A 13,543-nucleotide genomic window follows, 5' to 3' on the forward strand; every position below is an offset into this window, starting at 1 on the left:
CGCTGATCATAAGCTAATTAAATTATGGTTATAATTAACAAGATCTAGTTATGTTTAATTAATTTAATTCACGAGAGCATATTTATCAAGCAACCAATTTGAGCAAAAAACAAAAACGAATACTTACATTGATTTTCGGTTCAGCTACAGAACGCTCCTAAACCAATCGCGTACTTCTTGCGTCGTCTTGATGAAGGACTCGAGGATGACACATTAGTCTTCCGAAACGTAATCTCCGAGACGAATAAGAAAGATGAGTGGGCACAGTCTTTATCTCACTAGATGAGAAATGTGGTGTTTCAAATCTAGCTCTTATTTTACTAAGAATGGAAACGAATTTCCGAGGGGGAGAGGCAGAAAATTTCGAACGGCCAAGAGGGAGAGCCACGAAATTTTTCACAAATAAATTGCTTAATTTTGCCTTCCCATGAACCCCTATTTATAGTAGAAAAATGAGATATTCATGGAACCTTCCAGAATATATTATTTCATTTTATTGTGTTCACACTAGAGGATTTAATCTAGGCTCTTGGATCTCAACAAGTGAATCCTACTTTTTCTCTCATCCATAAGATCAATATCTATGAGATATTATTCTCTATTTAAATAGAGAATATTTTATTTAGTGAGATAATAAAGGAGAATATATTATTTCCCTTTAAATATATTCTCATATATTCTCCTAAATACTTTTCTTTAAATAAGGAGAGAATAAAAGACAATATCTTATATTATTCTCTCTCCTTTATTTAAACAACTAAAGAAAAAAATATTGGTAAATACCAATTTGAAATTTTCGAACTTGATGGCACACGACCAAGGTGATTTGCGCAACTCCCTTAGTGCCAAAACCCTAATTCGACTTTTCCATGTGTGCAAGGCCCAATTGCTTATAACCCAATTAATCATTTATTTACTTGGTCCAACAATAAAAAAAAAATAATTAATAATTGTTTATTTACTTGATCAAACAATAAATAAACAATTCTACCGTAAATATTTATTTAATTTTGCGAATACCCGTTTTCCAGGATTAATGCTGTCAATCATAATTACAGCAAGTGAGATGAATAATGATAAACATGATTATACGAAAGTTCTTATCCGCCTTTATCAGAGCCTAATCGGGGACTATGGACCTAGTAATAGAAGCTTAACAAATCCGATGAAAAAGACGAAATAGTCCTTTCCCTTTTTCATCGATTCGTCTAATCTTGGTCAAATACTCCACTTTGTAAGCCAAGACTGAACTCTCTTTTATACTAGAATTATATTTACTCATCGTGACGAGTGTCCACTGATATAGTCAGTTCGTGATCAAGATCCTACAGGTTCAACCCGTGTCAAGAGAAGTCAATTTTTTCCGTTATACTTCTCTTGATACATATCAGCCCTAAGCATTGTTGCTTCCCCAGCGAAAGATTCTTTCGAACATTACTTACTTCGAAAGTGCTAGCAATCTATCGGTTCTGGAATCAACCCTTAGGTGAGTGAACATTAACCTTCTTTCAGTAAGGCTGGATTCCGTATCTGTAAATCACTTCCCACTCGAATCATGCTCTGAGAGACTCCCAAGACATAAGTTGTGATTAGCATAGATAGCCTTTTAGCGAATGAGTCAAAGAGCTCAATAACATGACCCAGTGTCCATGATCACTTCAGGATTCAGATCAAGTCTCACTGTGACCATCATAGTGGCCTCAGTTAGTGTGTCGTAACGGTCCTTAAATGACACATCTACAACCAAGACCTGTCCAAGTTGTACACTTACCACAAGTGTAGAATGCTCCCACATAGTGATCCGCCTTCACCTATGTGTTCCACATATATGACTTTAGATATAGCTTTCTAGGCGTATATCAGTCATCGACCTCGTTTTAGCTCACCGCCCGAACTCAGGTGCCCAGCACGTGACTCTGTTTAATACGGAGGCTATGGAAGATAGTTGTTATTGATTCTAATTGTTTAGAACTCAACCCACTAATCATATAATGCTAATAAAGTAATCTTATTATCGAATTTAGTAATCATTTGTTCATTATCTTCAAGTGCGCAATATTCCCAACAATATGTTATTTTGAAGTCGGATTGAATAAGTTTGGAGTTTTTAGACTAATTGATTCGAAACTCTACTGAAATTTCGGCAGAGTTTCCCCTATTATACTAACAAACCAAAGACCTGCAAAATTATTTAAAAACATATACAAACCATCCAAGACTATCCTACAAATTAGCTCAGCCCTAAACCGAACCTCTGTGGTTCGGTCACAACATTTTATAAATGAAAAACCGACATAAGCAAAATATCACAAACTATCAAAACATGTCACAAACTATTTTTCTTATTTAAAGTTACAATTTCATTTCATGTTAAATCAACTAAACAAAACTAATCACAAATTCATTAACTTAATTTTATACTAAACATGTCACAAATTATCAAAACATGTCACAAAACACAAATAAAACTTAGTTTTAACCTAAACTAATCAAATTATTAAACATGTGACATTATCAATTACAATTACTAATCAATTTCAAAGGAGCATATTACAAATATTACAATTTTAATTTCATTAACTAATTTTAAACTAAACAACCTATTCATTTAATTATTAGACTAATTACAATTCCTAATTGATAAATTACAATAAATCAAAACTAATTAAAACAAAACAAATTTAAACTAAACACTAACCTATACTATATCACAAACTATATCAAAACATGTCAAAAAACAATGAAAACTTAATTTTAACCTAAACTAATCACATTATTAAACAATTGAAGATATCATATTAATACTAATTAAGTTACAATCAATTTAAACTTTGAACCTAAACTAATGGAATTATTAAACTTAACAAAATTACTAAACATGTAAAATTATCAAATTAATACTAATTAAGTTACACATATACAAATTAATTCCTAACACATATAAACTTAATCTAATTAAAATTACTTAACACCATATACAAATTAATTCCTAACAAATATAAACTAAACATACAATATACAATATACTAATTACACATATATACAATATACAATATACAATAAAATCTATACAATATATATATATATATATACATACAATATATAAATACTTATACATACAATATATAAATACGGCGGAGACATGGACTCGGGATAGCGGCCCTGCATCGGAGAGGAAGTACCCGAACGGGGCTCGGCCGAACAAGGCAGCATGCTCAGCTATTGGAAGGCCGCGGGAACGGGGCTCGGCCGAACAGGGCAGCGCCGGAGGGGCTCAAGGCCAAGGGGCTGAGCACACGGCGAGGTTCGGAGGGGCTCGAGACGTGGCTGTGAGGCAGAGAGAGAGAGAGAGAGACATTCGGAGTTTAATAACCAACAACAATTTCAGTGAGAGAGAGAGAGAGAGAGAGAAATACCGGCGGAGGTCGCAGTAGGGCCGACGGCGGAGAAAATCCGGTGGAGAAGCGCGCGGAGGTCGTGGTTTCAGTGAAAGAGAGAGAGCTTTTTTTTAAACCGGCCGAACAACTGGAGAAATACCGGTGGAGGTCGCAGTAGGGCCTACGTCGGAGAAAATCTGGTGGACAAGCGCATGGAGGTCGTGGTCTCAGTGAGGCAGAGAAAGAGAGAGAGAGAGTTTTTTTAAAACCGGCCGAACAACTGGAGAAAACGAAGTGCAGAAGATTTGATTTTAAACAAAAACCTAAATTACAGGTGCGACTTTGTCGCATCTGATGGATCTTTCCGGTGCGACTAGTCGCACCCGATAACTTATCAGGTGCGACTAGTCGCATCGGAAGATATTAAAAAAAAATTAATTAAGAAAGCCACGTCATAACTGAATGAAAAAAGAAGGGGGAGAATTGGCCCGCTTAAAATTTTAAACAATTAGGTGCGATTTTGTCGCACCTAAAAGTTTTTTTTAACTATCTGGTGCGACAAGTCGCACCTGATACTCAAAAGAAAAAACAATTTTAGCGAATTTTTTTGGACTTCTGGGTGACAATCGGGTGCGACTAGTCGCACCCGAAAGTCATTTAGATGCGATATTTAGGTGCGACTAGTCGCATCTGATAGTCATGCGCATCAGAAAATCAAATTTGTAGTAGTGTATATATATATATATATATATATATATATTATTTTGGTTTTCTGTTTCTATGAAAATGAGTGCGCAGTTAGTGATTGCTTATATAGATCACCTGATTTGAGAAGTTAGGTTAACAACCAAATAAGTATTTTTGTTCCCCCAAAGAGAAAATAGAAGTACTTGCTTTTATAATGTTTAAATAGCAAACTTAGATGATTATTAAACACCTGGTTGTATAATCATTCTGCATGCGCTGAATCTTCAAAGTTGCAGGTGTTGTTGGATCCGCGTTGCAACAGAATTTTTTCTATAAAATTAATATTTGTTACTCATATAATTAGCACAATCCGAGCATGTATTTAGACCCTAGGAGAACAGTAAGAATTCAGCATCAAGCCCGAGCTAAATAAGCCCGATGGCTCATTAAGTTTAAGGAACGACCCGTTCATAAGGTAAGAACGAATGCTATCAAACAGAACTTCGAAGAAAAAAGAAACTAGTACGTTCAAAGACTAATCAAACTAAGAAAACATGGCCATATCATAATTTAAGTAATAACAGCCTGAGAAGACGTGCGCCAATGACCTTAATAAAAATAAATCTGAAAGGATTATGCAAAATAACCACTCACTCACATGAAACAAGGAGAAGTTACAAAGTAACTACCAAATCATGGGCCTGATCATCTCATGATCTTCAAACTCACCACTATAAAAGGGAAGAAAAGCAACAAAAAAATGGGGTACATGCCAGAAGTCTCACCTATATTCTCTCTTTTACTAGATTCGTCTGTACTTAGAGAAAATCTTGGCTCGGACCTTTATGTGTTGGGGACTACGTGCTCGGAGCCTAGTATTCTTCGTAGGACAATTGTTGTAACATCTTTGTATATCAACAATTTGGCGCTAGAAAGAGAGGATAACGTTGAGATTCATGGCAAGTATTATTAGAACACCTTAGAACGTGCCCAAAGATATCTCTCCATGAGGATTCATCGAGAACAATAAAACATTGTCTCTCCAACAACGACAAAAAGGGTCCCTAGCACAATTAGATGCTTGGATGACCACAAAAATAAAAAAGCCTAGCTTATGAAAAAAAAAAAACGTCAACGGTGGTACCAAGAAAGGTGCCTAGCACATTAAAATAGCTCGATGACCATAACCAAAATGAACGCAACTTCTATAAAAAAAAAAAAGGCATGAACAAATGTGTCAAGAGTAGGGTCTGAGCTCGTGAAGAATGAATTTTAACCCATGAGGAACACATAAAAAGTAACTTCATTAAATCTATTTTCATTCATTTACTATTGTCTAGATATATATATATATTTGTATAACTTATAGGTATGGACAAAATTAATCTCAAGCATATGAAAGAAATTTCAAGTTAGTGCTCGGATGGTATGAGTACAATATAAAAAATAATTCGAAAATATAAAGTCTTTGCTCATAAGTAAAGAAAAAAAAAACTTAGATGAAATTTCAATTCAATAAGTGTTAGCTCCAAGGGTATGAGCAAACACGAAAGAAATTTCAAGTTAGTGCTCGGATGGTATGAGAATAACATAAAAGAAATTTCGAAAAATATCAAGTCTTTGCTCATAAAGCAAGAGCATAAATACTTAGATGAAATTTCATTAAAGAATAGGTGTTAGCTCAAAGGGTATGAACAATCACAAAAGAAATTTCAAGTTATTGCTCAGATGGTATGATCACAACATAAAAGAAATTTTGAAAAATATCAAGTATTTTCTCATAAAGCAAGAGCATAAATACTTAGATGAAAATTAATTAAAGAACAAGTGTTAGCTCAAAGGGTATAAGCAAGCACAAAAGAAATTTAAGGTTAATGCTCAGATGGTATGAGCACAACATAAAAGAAATTTCGTAAAAAAATATCAAGTCTTGCTCATAAGTAAATAGCAAAAAGACTTAGAACAAATTTCGATACACTAAGTGCTAGATTATTAGGTACTATACCACTAAAGAAATTTCAAGTTAGTGCTTGGATGGTATGAGCAGAACATAAAAAAAATCAAAAAATATTAATTCTTCGCTCATTATTCACGAAAAAAAGACTAGATGAAATTTAATAAATTAATAAGTGTTAGCTCAAAGGGTATGAACAAACACGAAAGAAATTTCAAATTTTGCTCATATGGTATGAGCAAAACATAAAAGAAATTTAAAAATATCAAGTATTTCCTCATAAGTCAAGAGAGAAATGACTTAGATGAAATTCCATTAAAGAATAAGTGCTAGCTCATAAGGTAAGAGCTACTACGAAAGAAATTTCAAGTTAGTGCTCGGATGATATGAGCACAACATAAAAGAAATTTCAAAAGTATCGTCTTTGCTCATAAGTCAAGAGCAAAAAGACATAGATGAAATTTCATTAAAGAATAAGTGTTAGCTCATTAGGTAAGAGCTACCACGAATTTTTTTTTTCCTGATAGTGCTCTGATGGTATGAGCACAAAATAAATTTTTTTAAAAAAAATATCGTGTAAAGATAAACTTTTGTATCACCCGAATTGTAATTTGAATTCAATAAACGAGCTTTCATTGTTGCAAATGAAATTATTGAGTAAACAATGGTCCAATGAGTTATCGAGTTAATTTAAAATATATTAAGGTGATTAGTAATCTCGGAACGAGTAAATGAAATCTCGAGTTCAACTCGAATGATAAATTAATTTCCGAAGAGACATTCCGGAAGATTAATTTTATAAATAAATTTTCAAGAGCGACAATTATTTTCGAGACACCTTGATTATATTTAAATTAATTAAAACCGAATGAGAAAATTCTCGATTTAAAATCTATAATTATTCTCCATTTAATTATGGATTGAATAAGAAGTTATGTTCAAAGGACCCATTTGCAACATATTTTGAGGACCGACCCATTTGTAAGAAAATCTAGTGTTTGGGTTAGTTTGCGGCGGTGGTTAAGTAGAGAAGTTAAATGAGCAATTATGTATATGTTGCAATTGAAACCCATGAGCTTCTTCTTCCTATTCATTCGACCAAACCAACACGAACCATACAGTAGGGGTGTTCATGAGAACCGACAAACCAAACAACCCGATCATCCAAACCAAACCGTACTCTTTTCTAACCCGCCCCACTAACCCGAAATTTTTTGGGTTGAAACCAACCCAACCCGCAAGTGTTTCGGTTTGGTTTGGTTTTTGATTGTCATGAGATTGGGTTGAACCAAACCAACCCGATCCTGTTAAAAAATAAAAAAAAAATTCTCTAAAAAAATGAAAAATACTATCAAGGTAAAATAAAAAAATACACCATATGCTTTATGGTTTTAAAATAAGAATATAAATGCATTTTTAAATTAATTAATTATTTTGTAGGTGTATCTTTATGCTCGCGACAGTTGACAAATAGATAATATAAGTAGACTCAATATGATCATAAAGACTTATTTATATTAGTTTCAACAATTCATTTTTTTTATTACTTTACAGATTTTTCATGACGTCTAGATTTTTATGGAGTGTTAAATTTGAGATGAGACATAATTTATTTGCATGGTTTTTTATATGAATTTGATTCAACGATTTTATTTTGTACCTTTGTTGTGACAAATTGACCCGAACAACCCGACTTAAAGCACCCCAAATAAATCGAACCAAACCAACATGATTAATATCGGTTCGGGTTGGTTTGGTTTCAGTACCATAAATAGTTTGGATTGGGTTATAAAAATGACAAACCGAAGATTTCGGGTCGGATTCATAAAATGTACAAACCCGAATATCCCAACCCAATGTAATGTACAGGCCTACCGTACAGGAAAAAAAGAGAAGAGACGCGAACCAGAGAGAGAAAGAGCGCTCGCGAGGAAGAGAGAAGAAAAGAGTGAGAGAGACCGAGAATTCGCCGGAGATAAGGTAAGCTTCTCCTCTGTCCTCTCTTCTTCTTCGTCTCTATTTTTTCCTTTCTTTCCCGTTTCTTTTTGTTCGTGAATCTTTTGCTGAATCTGAGCTTGGCTCGATCTCGTGCGTGTCATTCTGGTTCCTTGGATCCATGGACCGAAAAGAAAAGAGTAATCTCGTCTGGGTTCGTCGCTTCATATGGTCAGGTGAAGAATTCGAGTATTTCCTCAATTTTCACCCAAAAAATTAGGGTTTGTAATCTCGGATTTTAGGCTTTCTGTTTCTTGGATTGATTTCATGTTTTTCTATGTGTTTGGGTTCGGATTGTTTCTTGTTCATATTGGATTGATGTTGATTTCTTGAGATTTTTCGTTTTGGTTTTATGAACGGAAACTGGACAGATTGGTAACGAATATATAAATCCAGTGAGTATTGAATTAGTTATGATTTTTCGAAAATGGTGTTTCAGAGTAGTAAAAACTGAAATTCCGAATCTGTGTGACTGTTTTACGGGGTGTTTTGAGGTAGTTATTTTGGTTCAATTTGATAATATATTTAGAAAGATACAAAACTTAGCTTTCATATGGATTTGGAATCGTTTGATTTCAAATTGTATAGCTCGAGTTATGATGCATTTTTCAGTCGATGTCCGAATCAATCCGGTTATGTGCTTTAAGTTTTGATTATGTGTTTGAATCCGGGACTTGAGTCGAGATTGTGTAATTGTTTGCGTACGTTTGGTCTCGGTGAGAATATGGTATGCCTTGTGTTTGAATATGGATACAAGTTGTTTTATTATCTCGAGTTTTCTCAGATCCCGTCGAGTAACCGAGTGATCGGTGTCGTTATCGAACTCGAGTATGATTTTCTTATTTCATGTTTGAAACTCGCAGTGTGTATATAGACGAGCCGAGACATACAAGGCGAGTATCGATGTGCTCAGGCTCAACGAAGTTGATGATAGAAGAAAAAGAAGAAATCGACATTAAATAGTGAGTTACAGTCGCTCATTAGCGTCTAGTTACTCTCGAGATTTTCGTAGACATCTTGATTGTTTCGGATTAAGTAATATGAAATTTGGTTTAATTTTGTTCGGGGATTTAGTTTTCGATAAAAGGTTATATGGAAATCTTGTACTGTAGAATTTCTAAATCTAATTATTTAGACCTTAATTGAAGTTTATAAACCGTTAAGTGTTCGATTTGAGTGTATTATCAAGTAAAATGCGGAAATCTGTATGGTACCGTGGTTGGTACGAATACCTCAGGTCTTAAATAAGAACTAAATTTCCAAGGTTCGAGGAGTTAGCGTTAGATTGTCGAACACAATCCGAAACTCGTTATCCCCGGAAGTTAACACTAGTTTCTTCGATTCTTCTGAGTAGGTGATTAGCGTGATTTCGATCAGGAGTCCTAATTCGCTCGATGTGCTAGATGATCTATCAAGAATCTTAGGAACCGCGCAAGGTCAAGCGTCGAGATCAGGAGGCTATAAGCATGGATTCTGGATAAGTATGGAGACATAAGTCAATTACTTACTAAGGGAATAATATATTTTATGTCCATCCTATGTGCAAGTAAACAAGACTAGGTGGAAGCCTTAAAATGAACACACTAATAAGATTAAGGCTTCGGCCGTCTTTTTCGAAAATATAGATTCGGGTTTCACCCGCTAGGTTTAAACGCTAACTTGAACCAGCCATGATGTTATTTTGTTCTAGTTGGACGCCTCTGCTAACTATAGTGGATAAGTTAGATCGGGCGAACCGAATGATAACAGGCAGCCGCCTCGAGCGAACCCAATACTAACAGGCAGCCGCCTCGAGCGAACCCAATGCTAATAGGCAACCGCCTCGAGCGAACTCATCCAGCAATGAGCAGCCACATAGAGCGAACCCATCCAGCAATAGACTCCTACTTAGTGACTCATTCGACTTATAGCTTTATGACCATTGGTAATATATATATATATATATATATATATATATATATATATATATATATATATATATATATAACAGAAAAGCTCGTAGGCGGGAAACAGAGTTGAAGACCGAGACCGAGTACGTATCGCCTTGACCTATGGGCTATGGGGTCTCACAAACTGGGGATTGTTGGCATTGGTGCCCACAAGAAGAATACCAGTTGACGCTTATATGCATTTGATGTAATAAAGTCTCACGAAGATTCTTGCCTGTAACTGTTGAATAATTAATAAAGAGTTGCAAATTTCATTCATTCTTCCTTGTTTGTTTGAAGCTTTATGATAAACCTTAGTCTTTAGTCCTTGAACAAACCTAACAACAAATAAAGAGTCAAATACATATTTGCATGAACAAACTCTTCATGGTTTGCTTAAAACAGTATATTCACAATCTAATGATCAAATGATTATTGATCTCAGTATGATTATTATGAGAACCTATGATGTGTGGTTATGAGACATAGAGAGTTTGAGACTCTATACTTCTTCCTAGGTACCTTCTGAAGATACTGAATTGACCAGTGCACTTCTAGAGACAGTATAAGAACAAATCATTTAACCTCTTATGTCTCAAAGTCACTATGTATGAATTACATCATGCTTACATCAAACCATTTAACCTCTTTTGTTTGAATGCTCTCTTTTACATTTATCCCACGCAACCTTCGCTTTTAGACATTGAAATAGATAACGATCTAGTTAGGGAGCCAAAGAAGATCAAACTTTCTGATTCCTTCGATCTAATAAAATCAACATATCTCTGGCACTTAAGAATTGGTCATATCAGTCTAGACAGGATTAAGAGACTTGTGAGGGACGGTCCAATCATAACCTCTGCAATAGGTTCACTACCTACTTGTGAATCTTGTATAGAAGGAAAAATGAGTAAGCGACCTTTCTCAGCTAAGGGTCGAAGAACCACTGAGTTGCTGGAACTTGTACATTCTGATGTATGTGGTCCGCTCAGTACACAGGCACGTGGAGGATACGAATACTTCGTTACCTTCACCGATGATTACTCAAGATAGGGTTTTTTCTACTTGCTCAAACACAAATCCGAGACCTTTAACGTATTTAAGGTCTTTAGGGCTACAGTGGAAAAGCAAACTGGCAAACAGATCAAAACCCTTCGATCCGATTAAGGTGGTGAGTATATGTCTGGAGAGTTCTATGAAGGTATCGCTTCTCAGCTTACCGCACCTGGCACACCTCAACAACATGGAGTGTCAGAGAGAAGGAACCGAACTCTCATGGAGATGGTTAGATCAATGATATGCCCTCGAAACAGCCGCTTACATTCTAAACCAAGTTCCGTCTAAAACGGTTCCTGGTACTCCTTATGAACGATGGACTGGCCGTAAAGTAAATCTAGGCCACATTAGAATTTGGGGTTGCCCTGCATGTGTGCTAAGACAAAAGACTAGCAAGTTGGATGGTAGGTTAGAATTATGTCTGTTTGTTGGATATTCAAAGGAAACCAAAGGTTTCACATTCTATAGTCCTGAGGACAACAAAAATTCATTAGCACGAACACTCGTTTCCTTGAGGAGGACTTTATGAAAGATGTAAAACCTAGAAGCAAAATGTGCTTGAATAAAAGTTGGGTAAGGATGTTTCTACCTTATTTGTAAGAACTATTCTTACCCCTACTAAAACACAACCAAAGTCATCAGAATCTCGTCAGGTAGTACTTCGACGTAGTGGGAGGGCTTCTCAAAAGCCTTACAGGTACATGTCTTACGGAGATACTCTCGTAGCCGTCTCTGACATGGATGACCCTGTTTACTACAGCCAAGCAATGATTGGTTCTGAATCAAACCTTTGGCTTGACGCCATGAAAGTTGAGATGCACTCGATGTACGTCAACAAAGTCTGGAAACTTGTAGACCTTCCCGAAAGGATTAAATCCGTAGGGTGTAAGTGGATATACAAGAAGAAAAAGGGTCCGGATGTGAACGTTGAGACGTTCAAAGCACGACTAGTGGCTAAGGATTATACCCAAAAGGAAGGTATTGACTATGAGGATATCTTCTCGCCAGTCGCGATGCTTAAATCCATCCGCATACTTCTATCCATTGGTGCAGCTCTCGACTATGAGATCTGGAAAATGGATGTTAAGACTGCCTTTTTGAATGACAATCTTGATGAGCGCATTTATATGGCTCAACCAGACGGTTTCATGAAAGAAGGTCAAGAGACCAAGGTTTATGAGTTTCTTAAGTCCATTTATGGATTAAAGCAAGCATCTATATGGAATACTAGATTCGATGAAACTGTAAAAAGCTTCGGTTTTGAGCAGTTGATAGATGAGCCTTGTGTTTACAAGTTAATGCACGAGGGCAAAGTTGTGTTTCTGGTATTGTATGTCGATGATATTACTCATAGGTAATGACATGGGTAAGTTGTTTGAGGTTAAAATCTGGCTAGCAAAGCAATTCGATATGAAGGATCTTGGAGAAGCCACGTACATTCTGGGGATTCAGATCTTTCGAGATCGGAAGAACCGGAATCTATCACTCTCTCAAACATCTTATATTGATAAGGTGGTGGATCGCTTCTCGATGCAAGACTTCAAGAAAGGCCAAACACCTTTTAGGTACGGAGTCTCACTCTCTAAGGACCAGTCTCCCAAGACTGCACAAGACATTGAGGACATCAGAAAGATTCCTTACGCCTCAGCCGTAGGAAGTCTCATGTATGCTATGATTTGTACTAGATCAGATATATGCTTCACAGTTGGCGTAGTAAGTCGTTTTCAGTCCAACCCTGGACCCGATCACTGGATTGCGGTTAAGCATGTTCTTAAGTATCTTCGGAGGACTAGGAATTTGATGCTTACATATTCAGGTACTGACCTGACTATGACGGGATATACCGAGTCCGATTTTCAGGAAAATAAGGATTCCAAGAAATCCACTTCAGGATCAGTGTTCATCCTAAATGGTGGATCTGTTGTTTGGAGGAGAATCAAACAATCTTGCATTGCTGACTCCACAATGGAAGCAGAATATGTGGCTGCTTGTGAAGCATCCAAAGAGGCTGTATGGCTTATAAAATTCCTTAAGTATTTGGAAGTCGTTTCAAAAGTCGACGAGCCCATGACTCTTTATTGTGATAACAGTGGGGTTCTCCCTAACTCAAAGGAACCTCGAAGCCATAAGCGCTCTAAGCATATTGGGAGGAAATATCATTTGATTCGAGAGATCGTGCAGCGCGGAGACGTGGAGGTGAAGAAGATCTCAACGGTGGACGACTTGGCAGATCCATTCACCAAGGCTTTAGCCAGCAAAGTCTTCGACCAACATCGGGAGGGATTGGGCATGAAGGACTACTCACATCTTTTTTAAATCAAGTGGGAGTTTGTTGGCATTGGTACCCACAAGAAGAGTAATAGTTATTACTTAGATGCATTTGATGTAATAAAGTCTCACAAAGACTCTTGCTTGTAACTGCTGAATAATTAATAAAGAGTTGAAACTTTCATTTATTCTTCCTTGTTTGTTTGGAGCTTTATGATAAACCTTAGTCTTTAGTCTTTAAACAAACCTTACAACAAATGAAGAGTCAAATATAGATT

The 13,543-nt window shown here is 36.1% G+C and overlaps 1 pseudogene; it reads left to right on the top strand.

Moving 5' to 3' along the window:
* The first annotated feature begins 12,527 nt into the window (after positions 1-12,527).
* Positions 12,528-13,313, top strand: LOC149404561 (secreted RxLR effector protein 161 pseudogene; annotated as a pseudogene).
* Positions 13,314-13,543: the final 230 nt, after the last annotated feature.

The sequence above is a fragment of the Urtica dioica genome, chromosome 2, assembly GCF_054948205.1.
Source record: "Urtica dioica subsp. dioica isolate 48M chromosome 2, U.dioica_male_clone48M_v1_H2, whole genome shotgun sequence".
Lineage (NCBI taxonomy): Eukaryota > Viridiplantae > Streptophyta > Magnoliopsida > Rosales > Urticaceae > Urtica > Urtica dioica.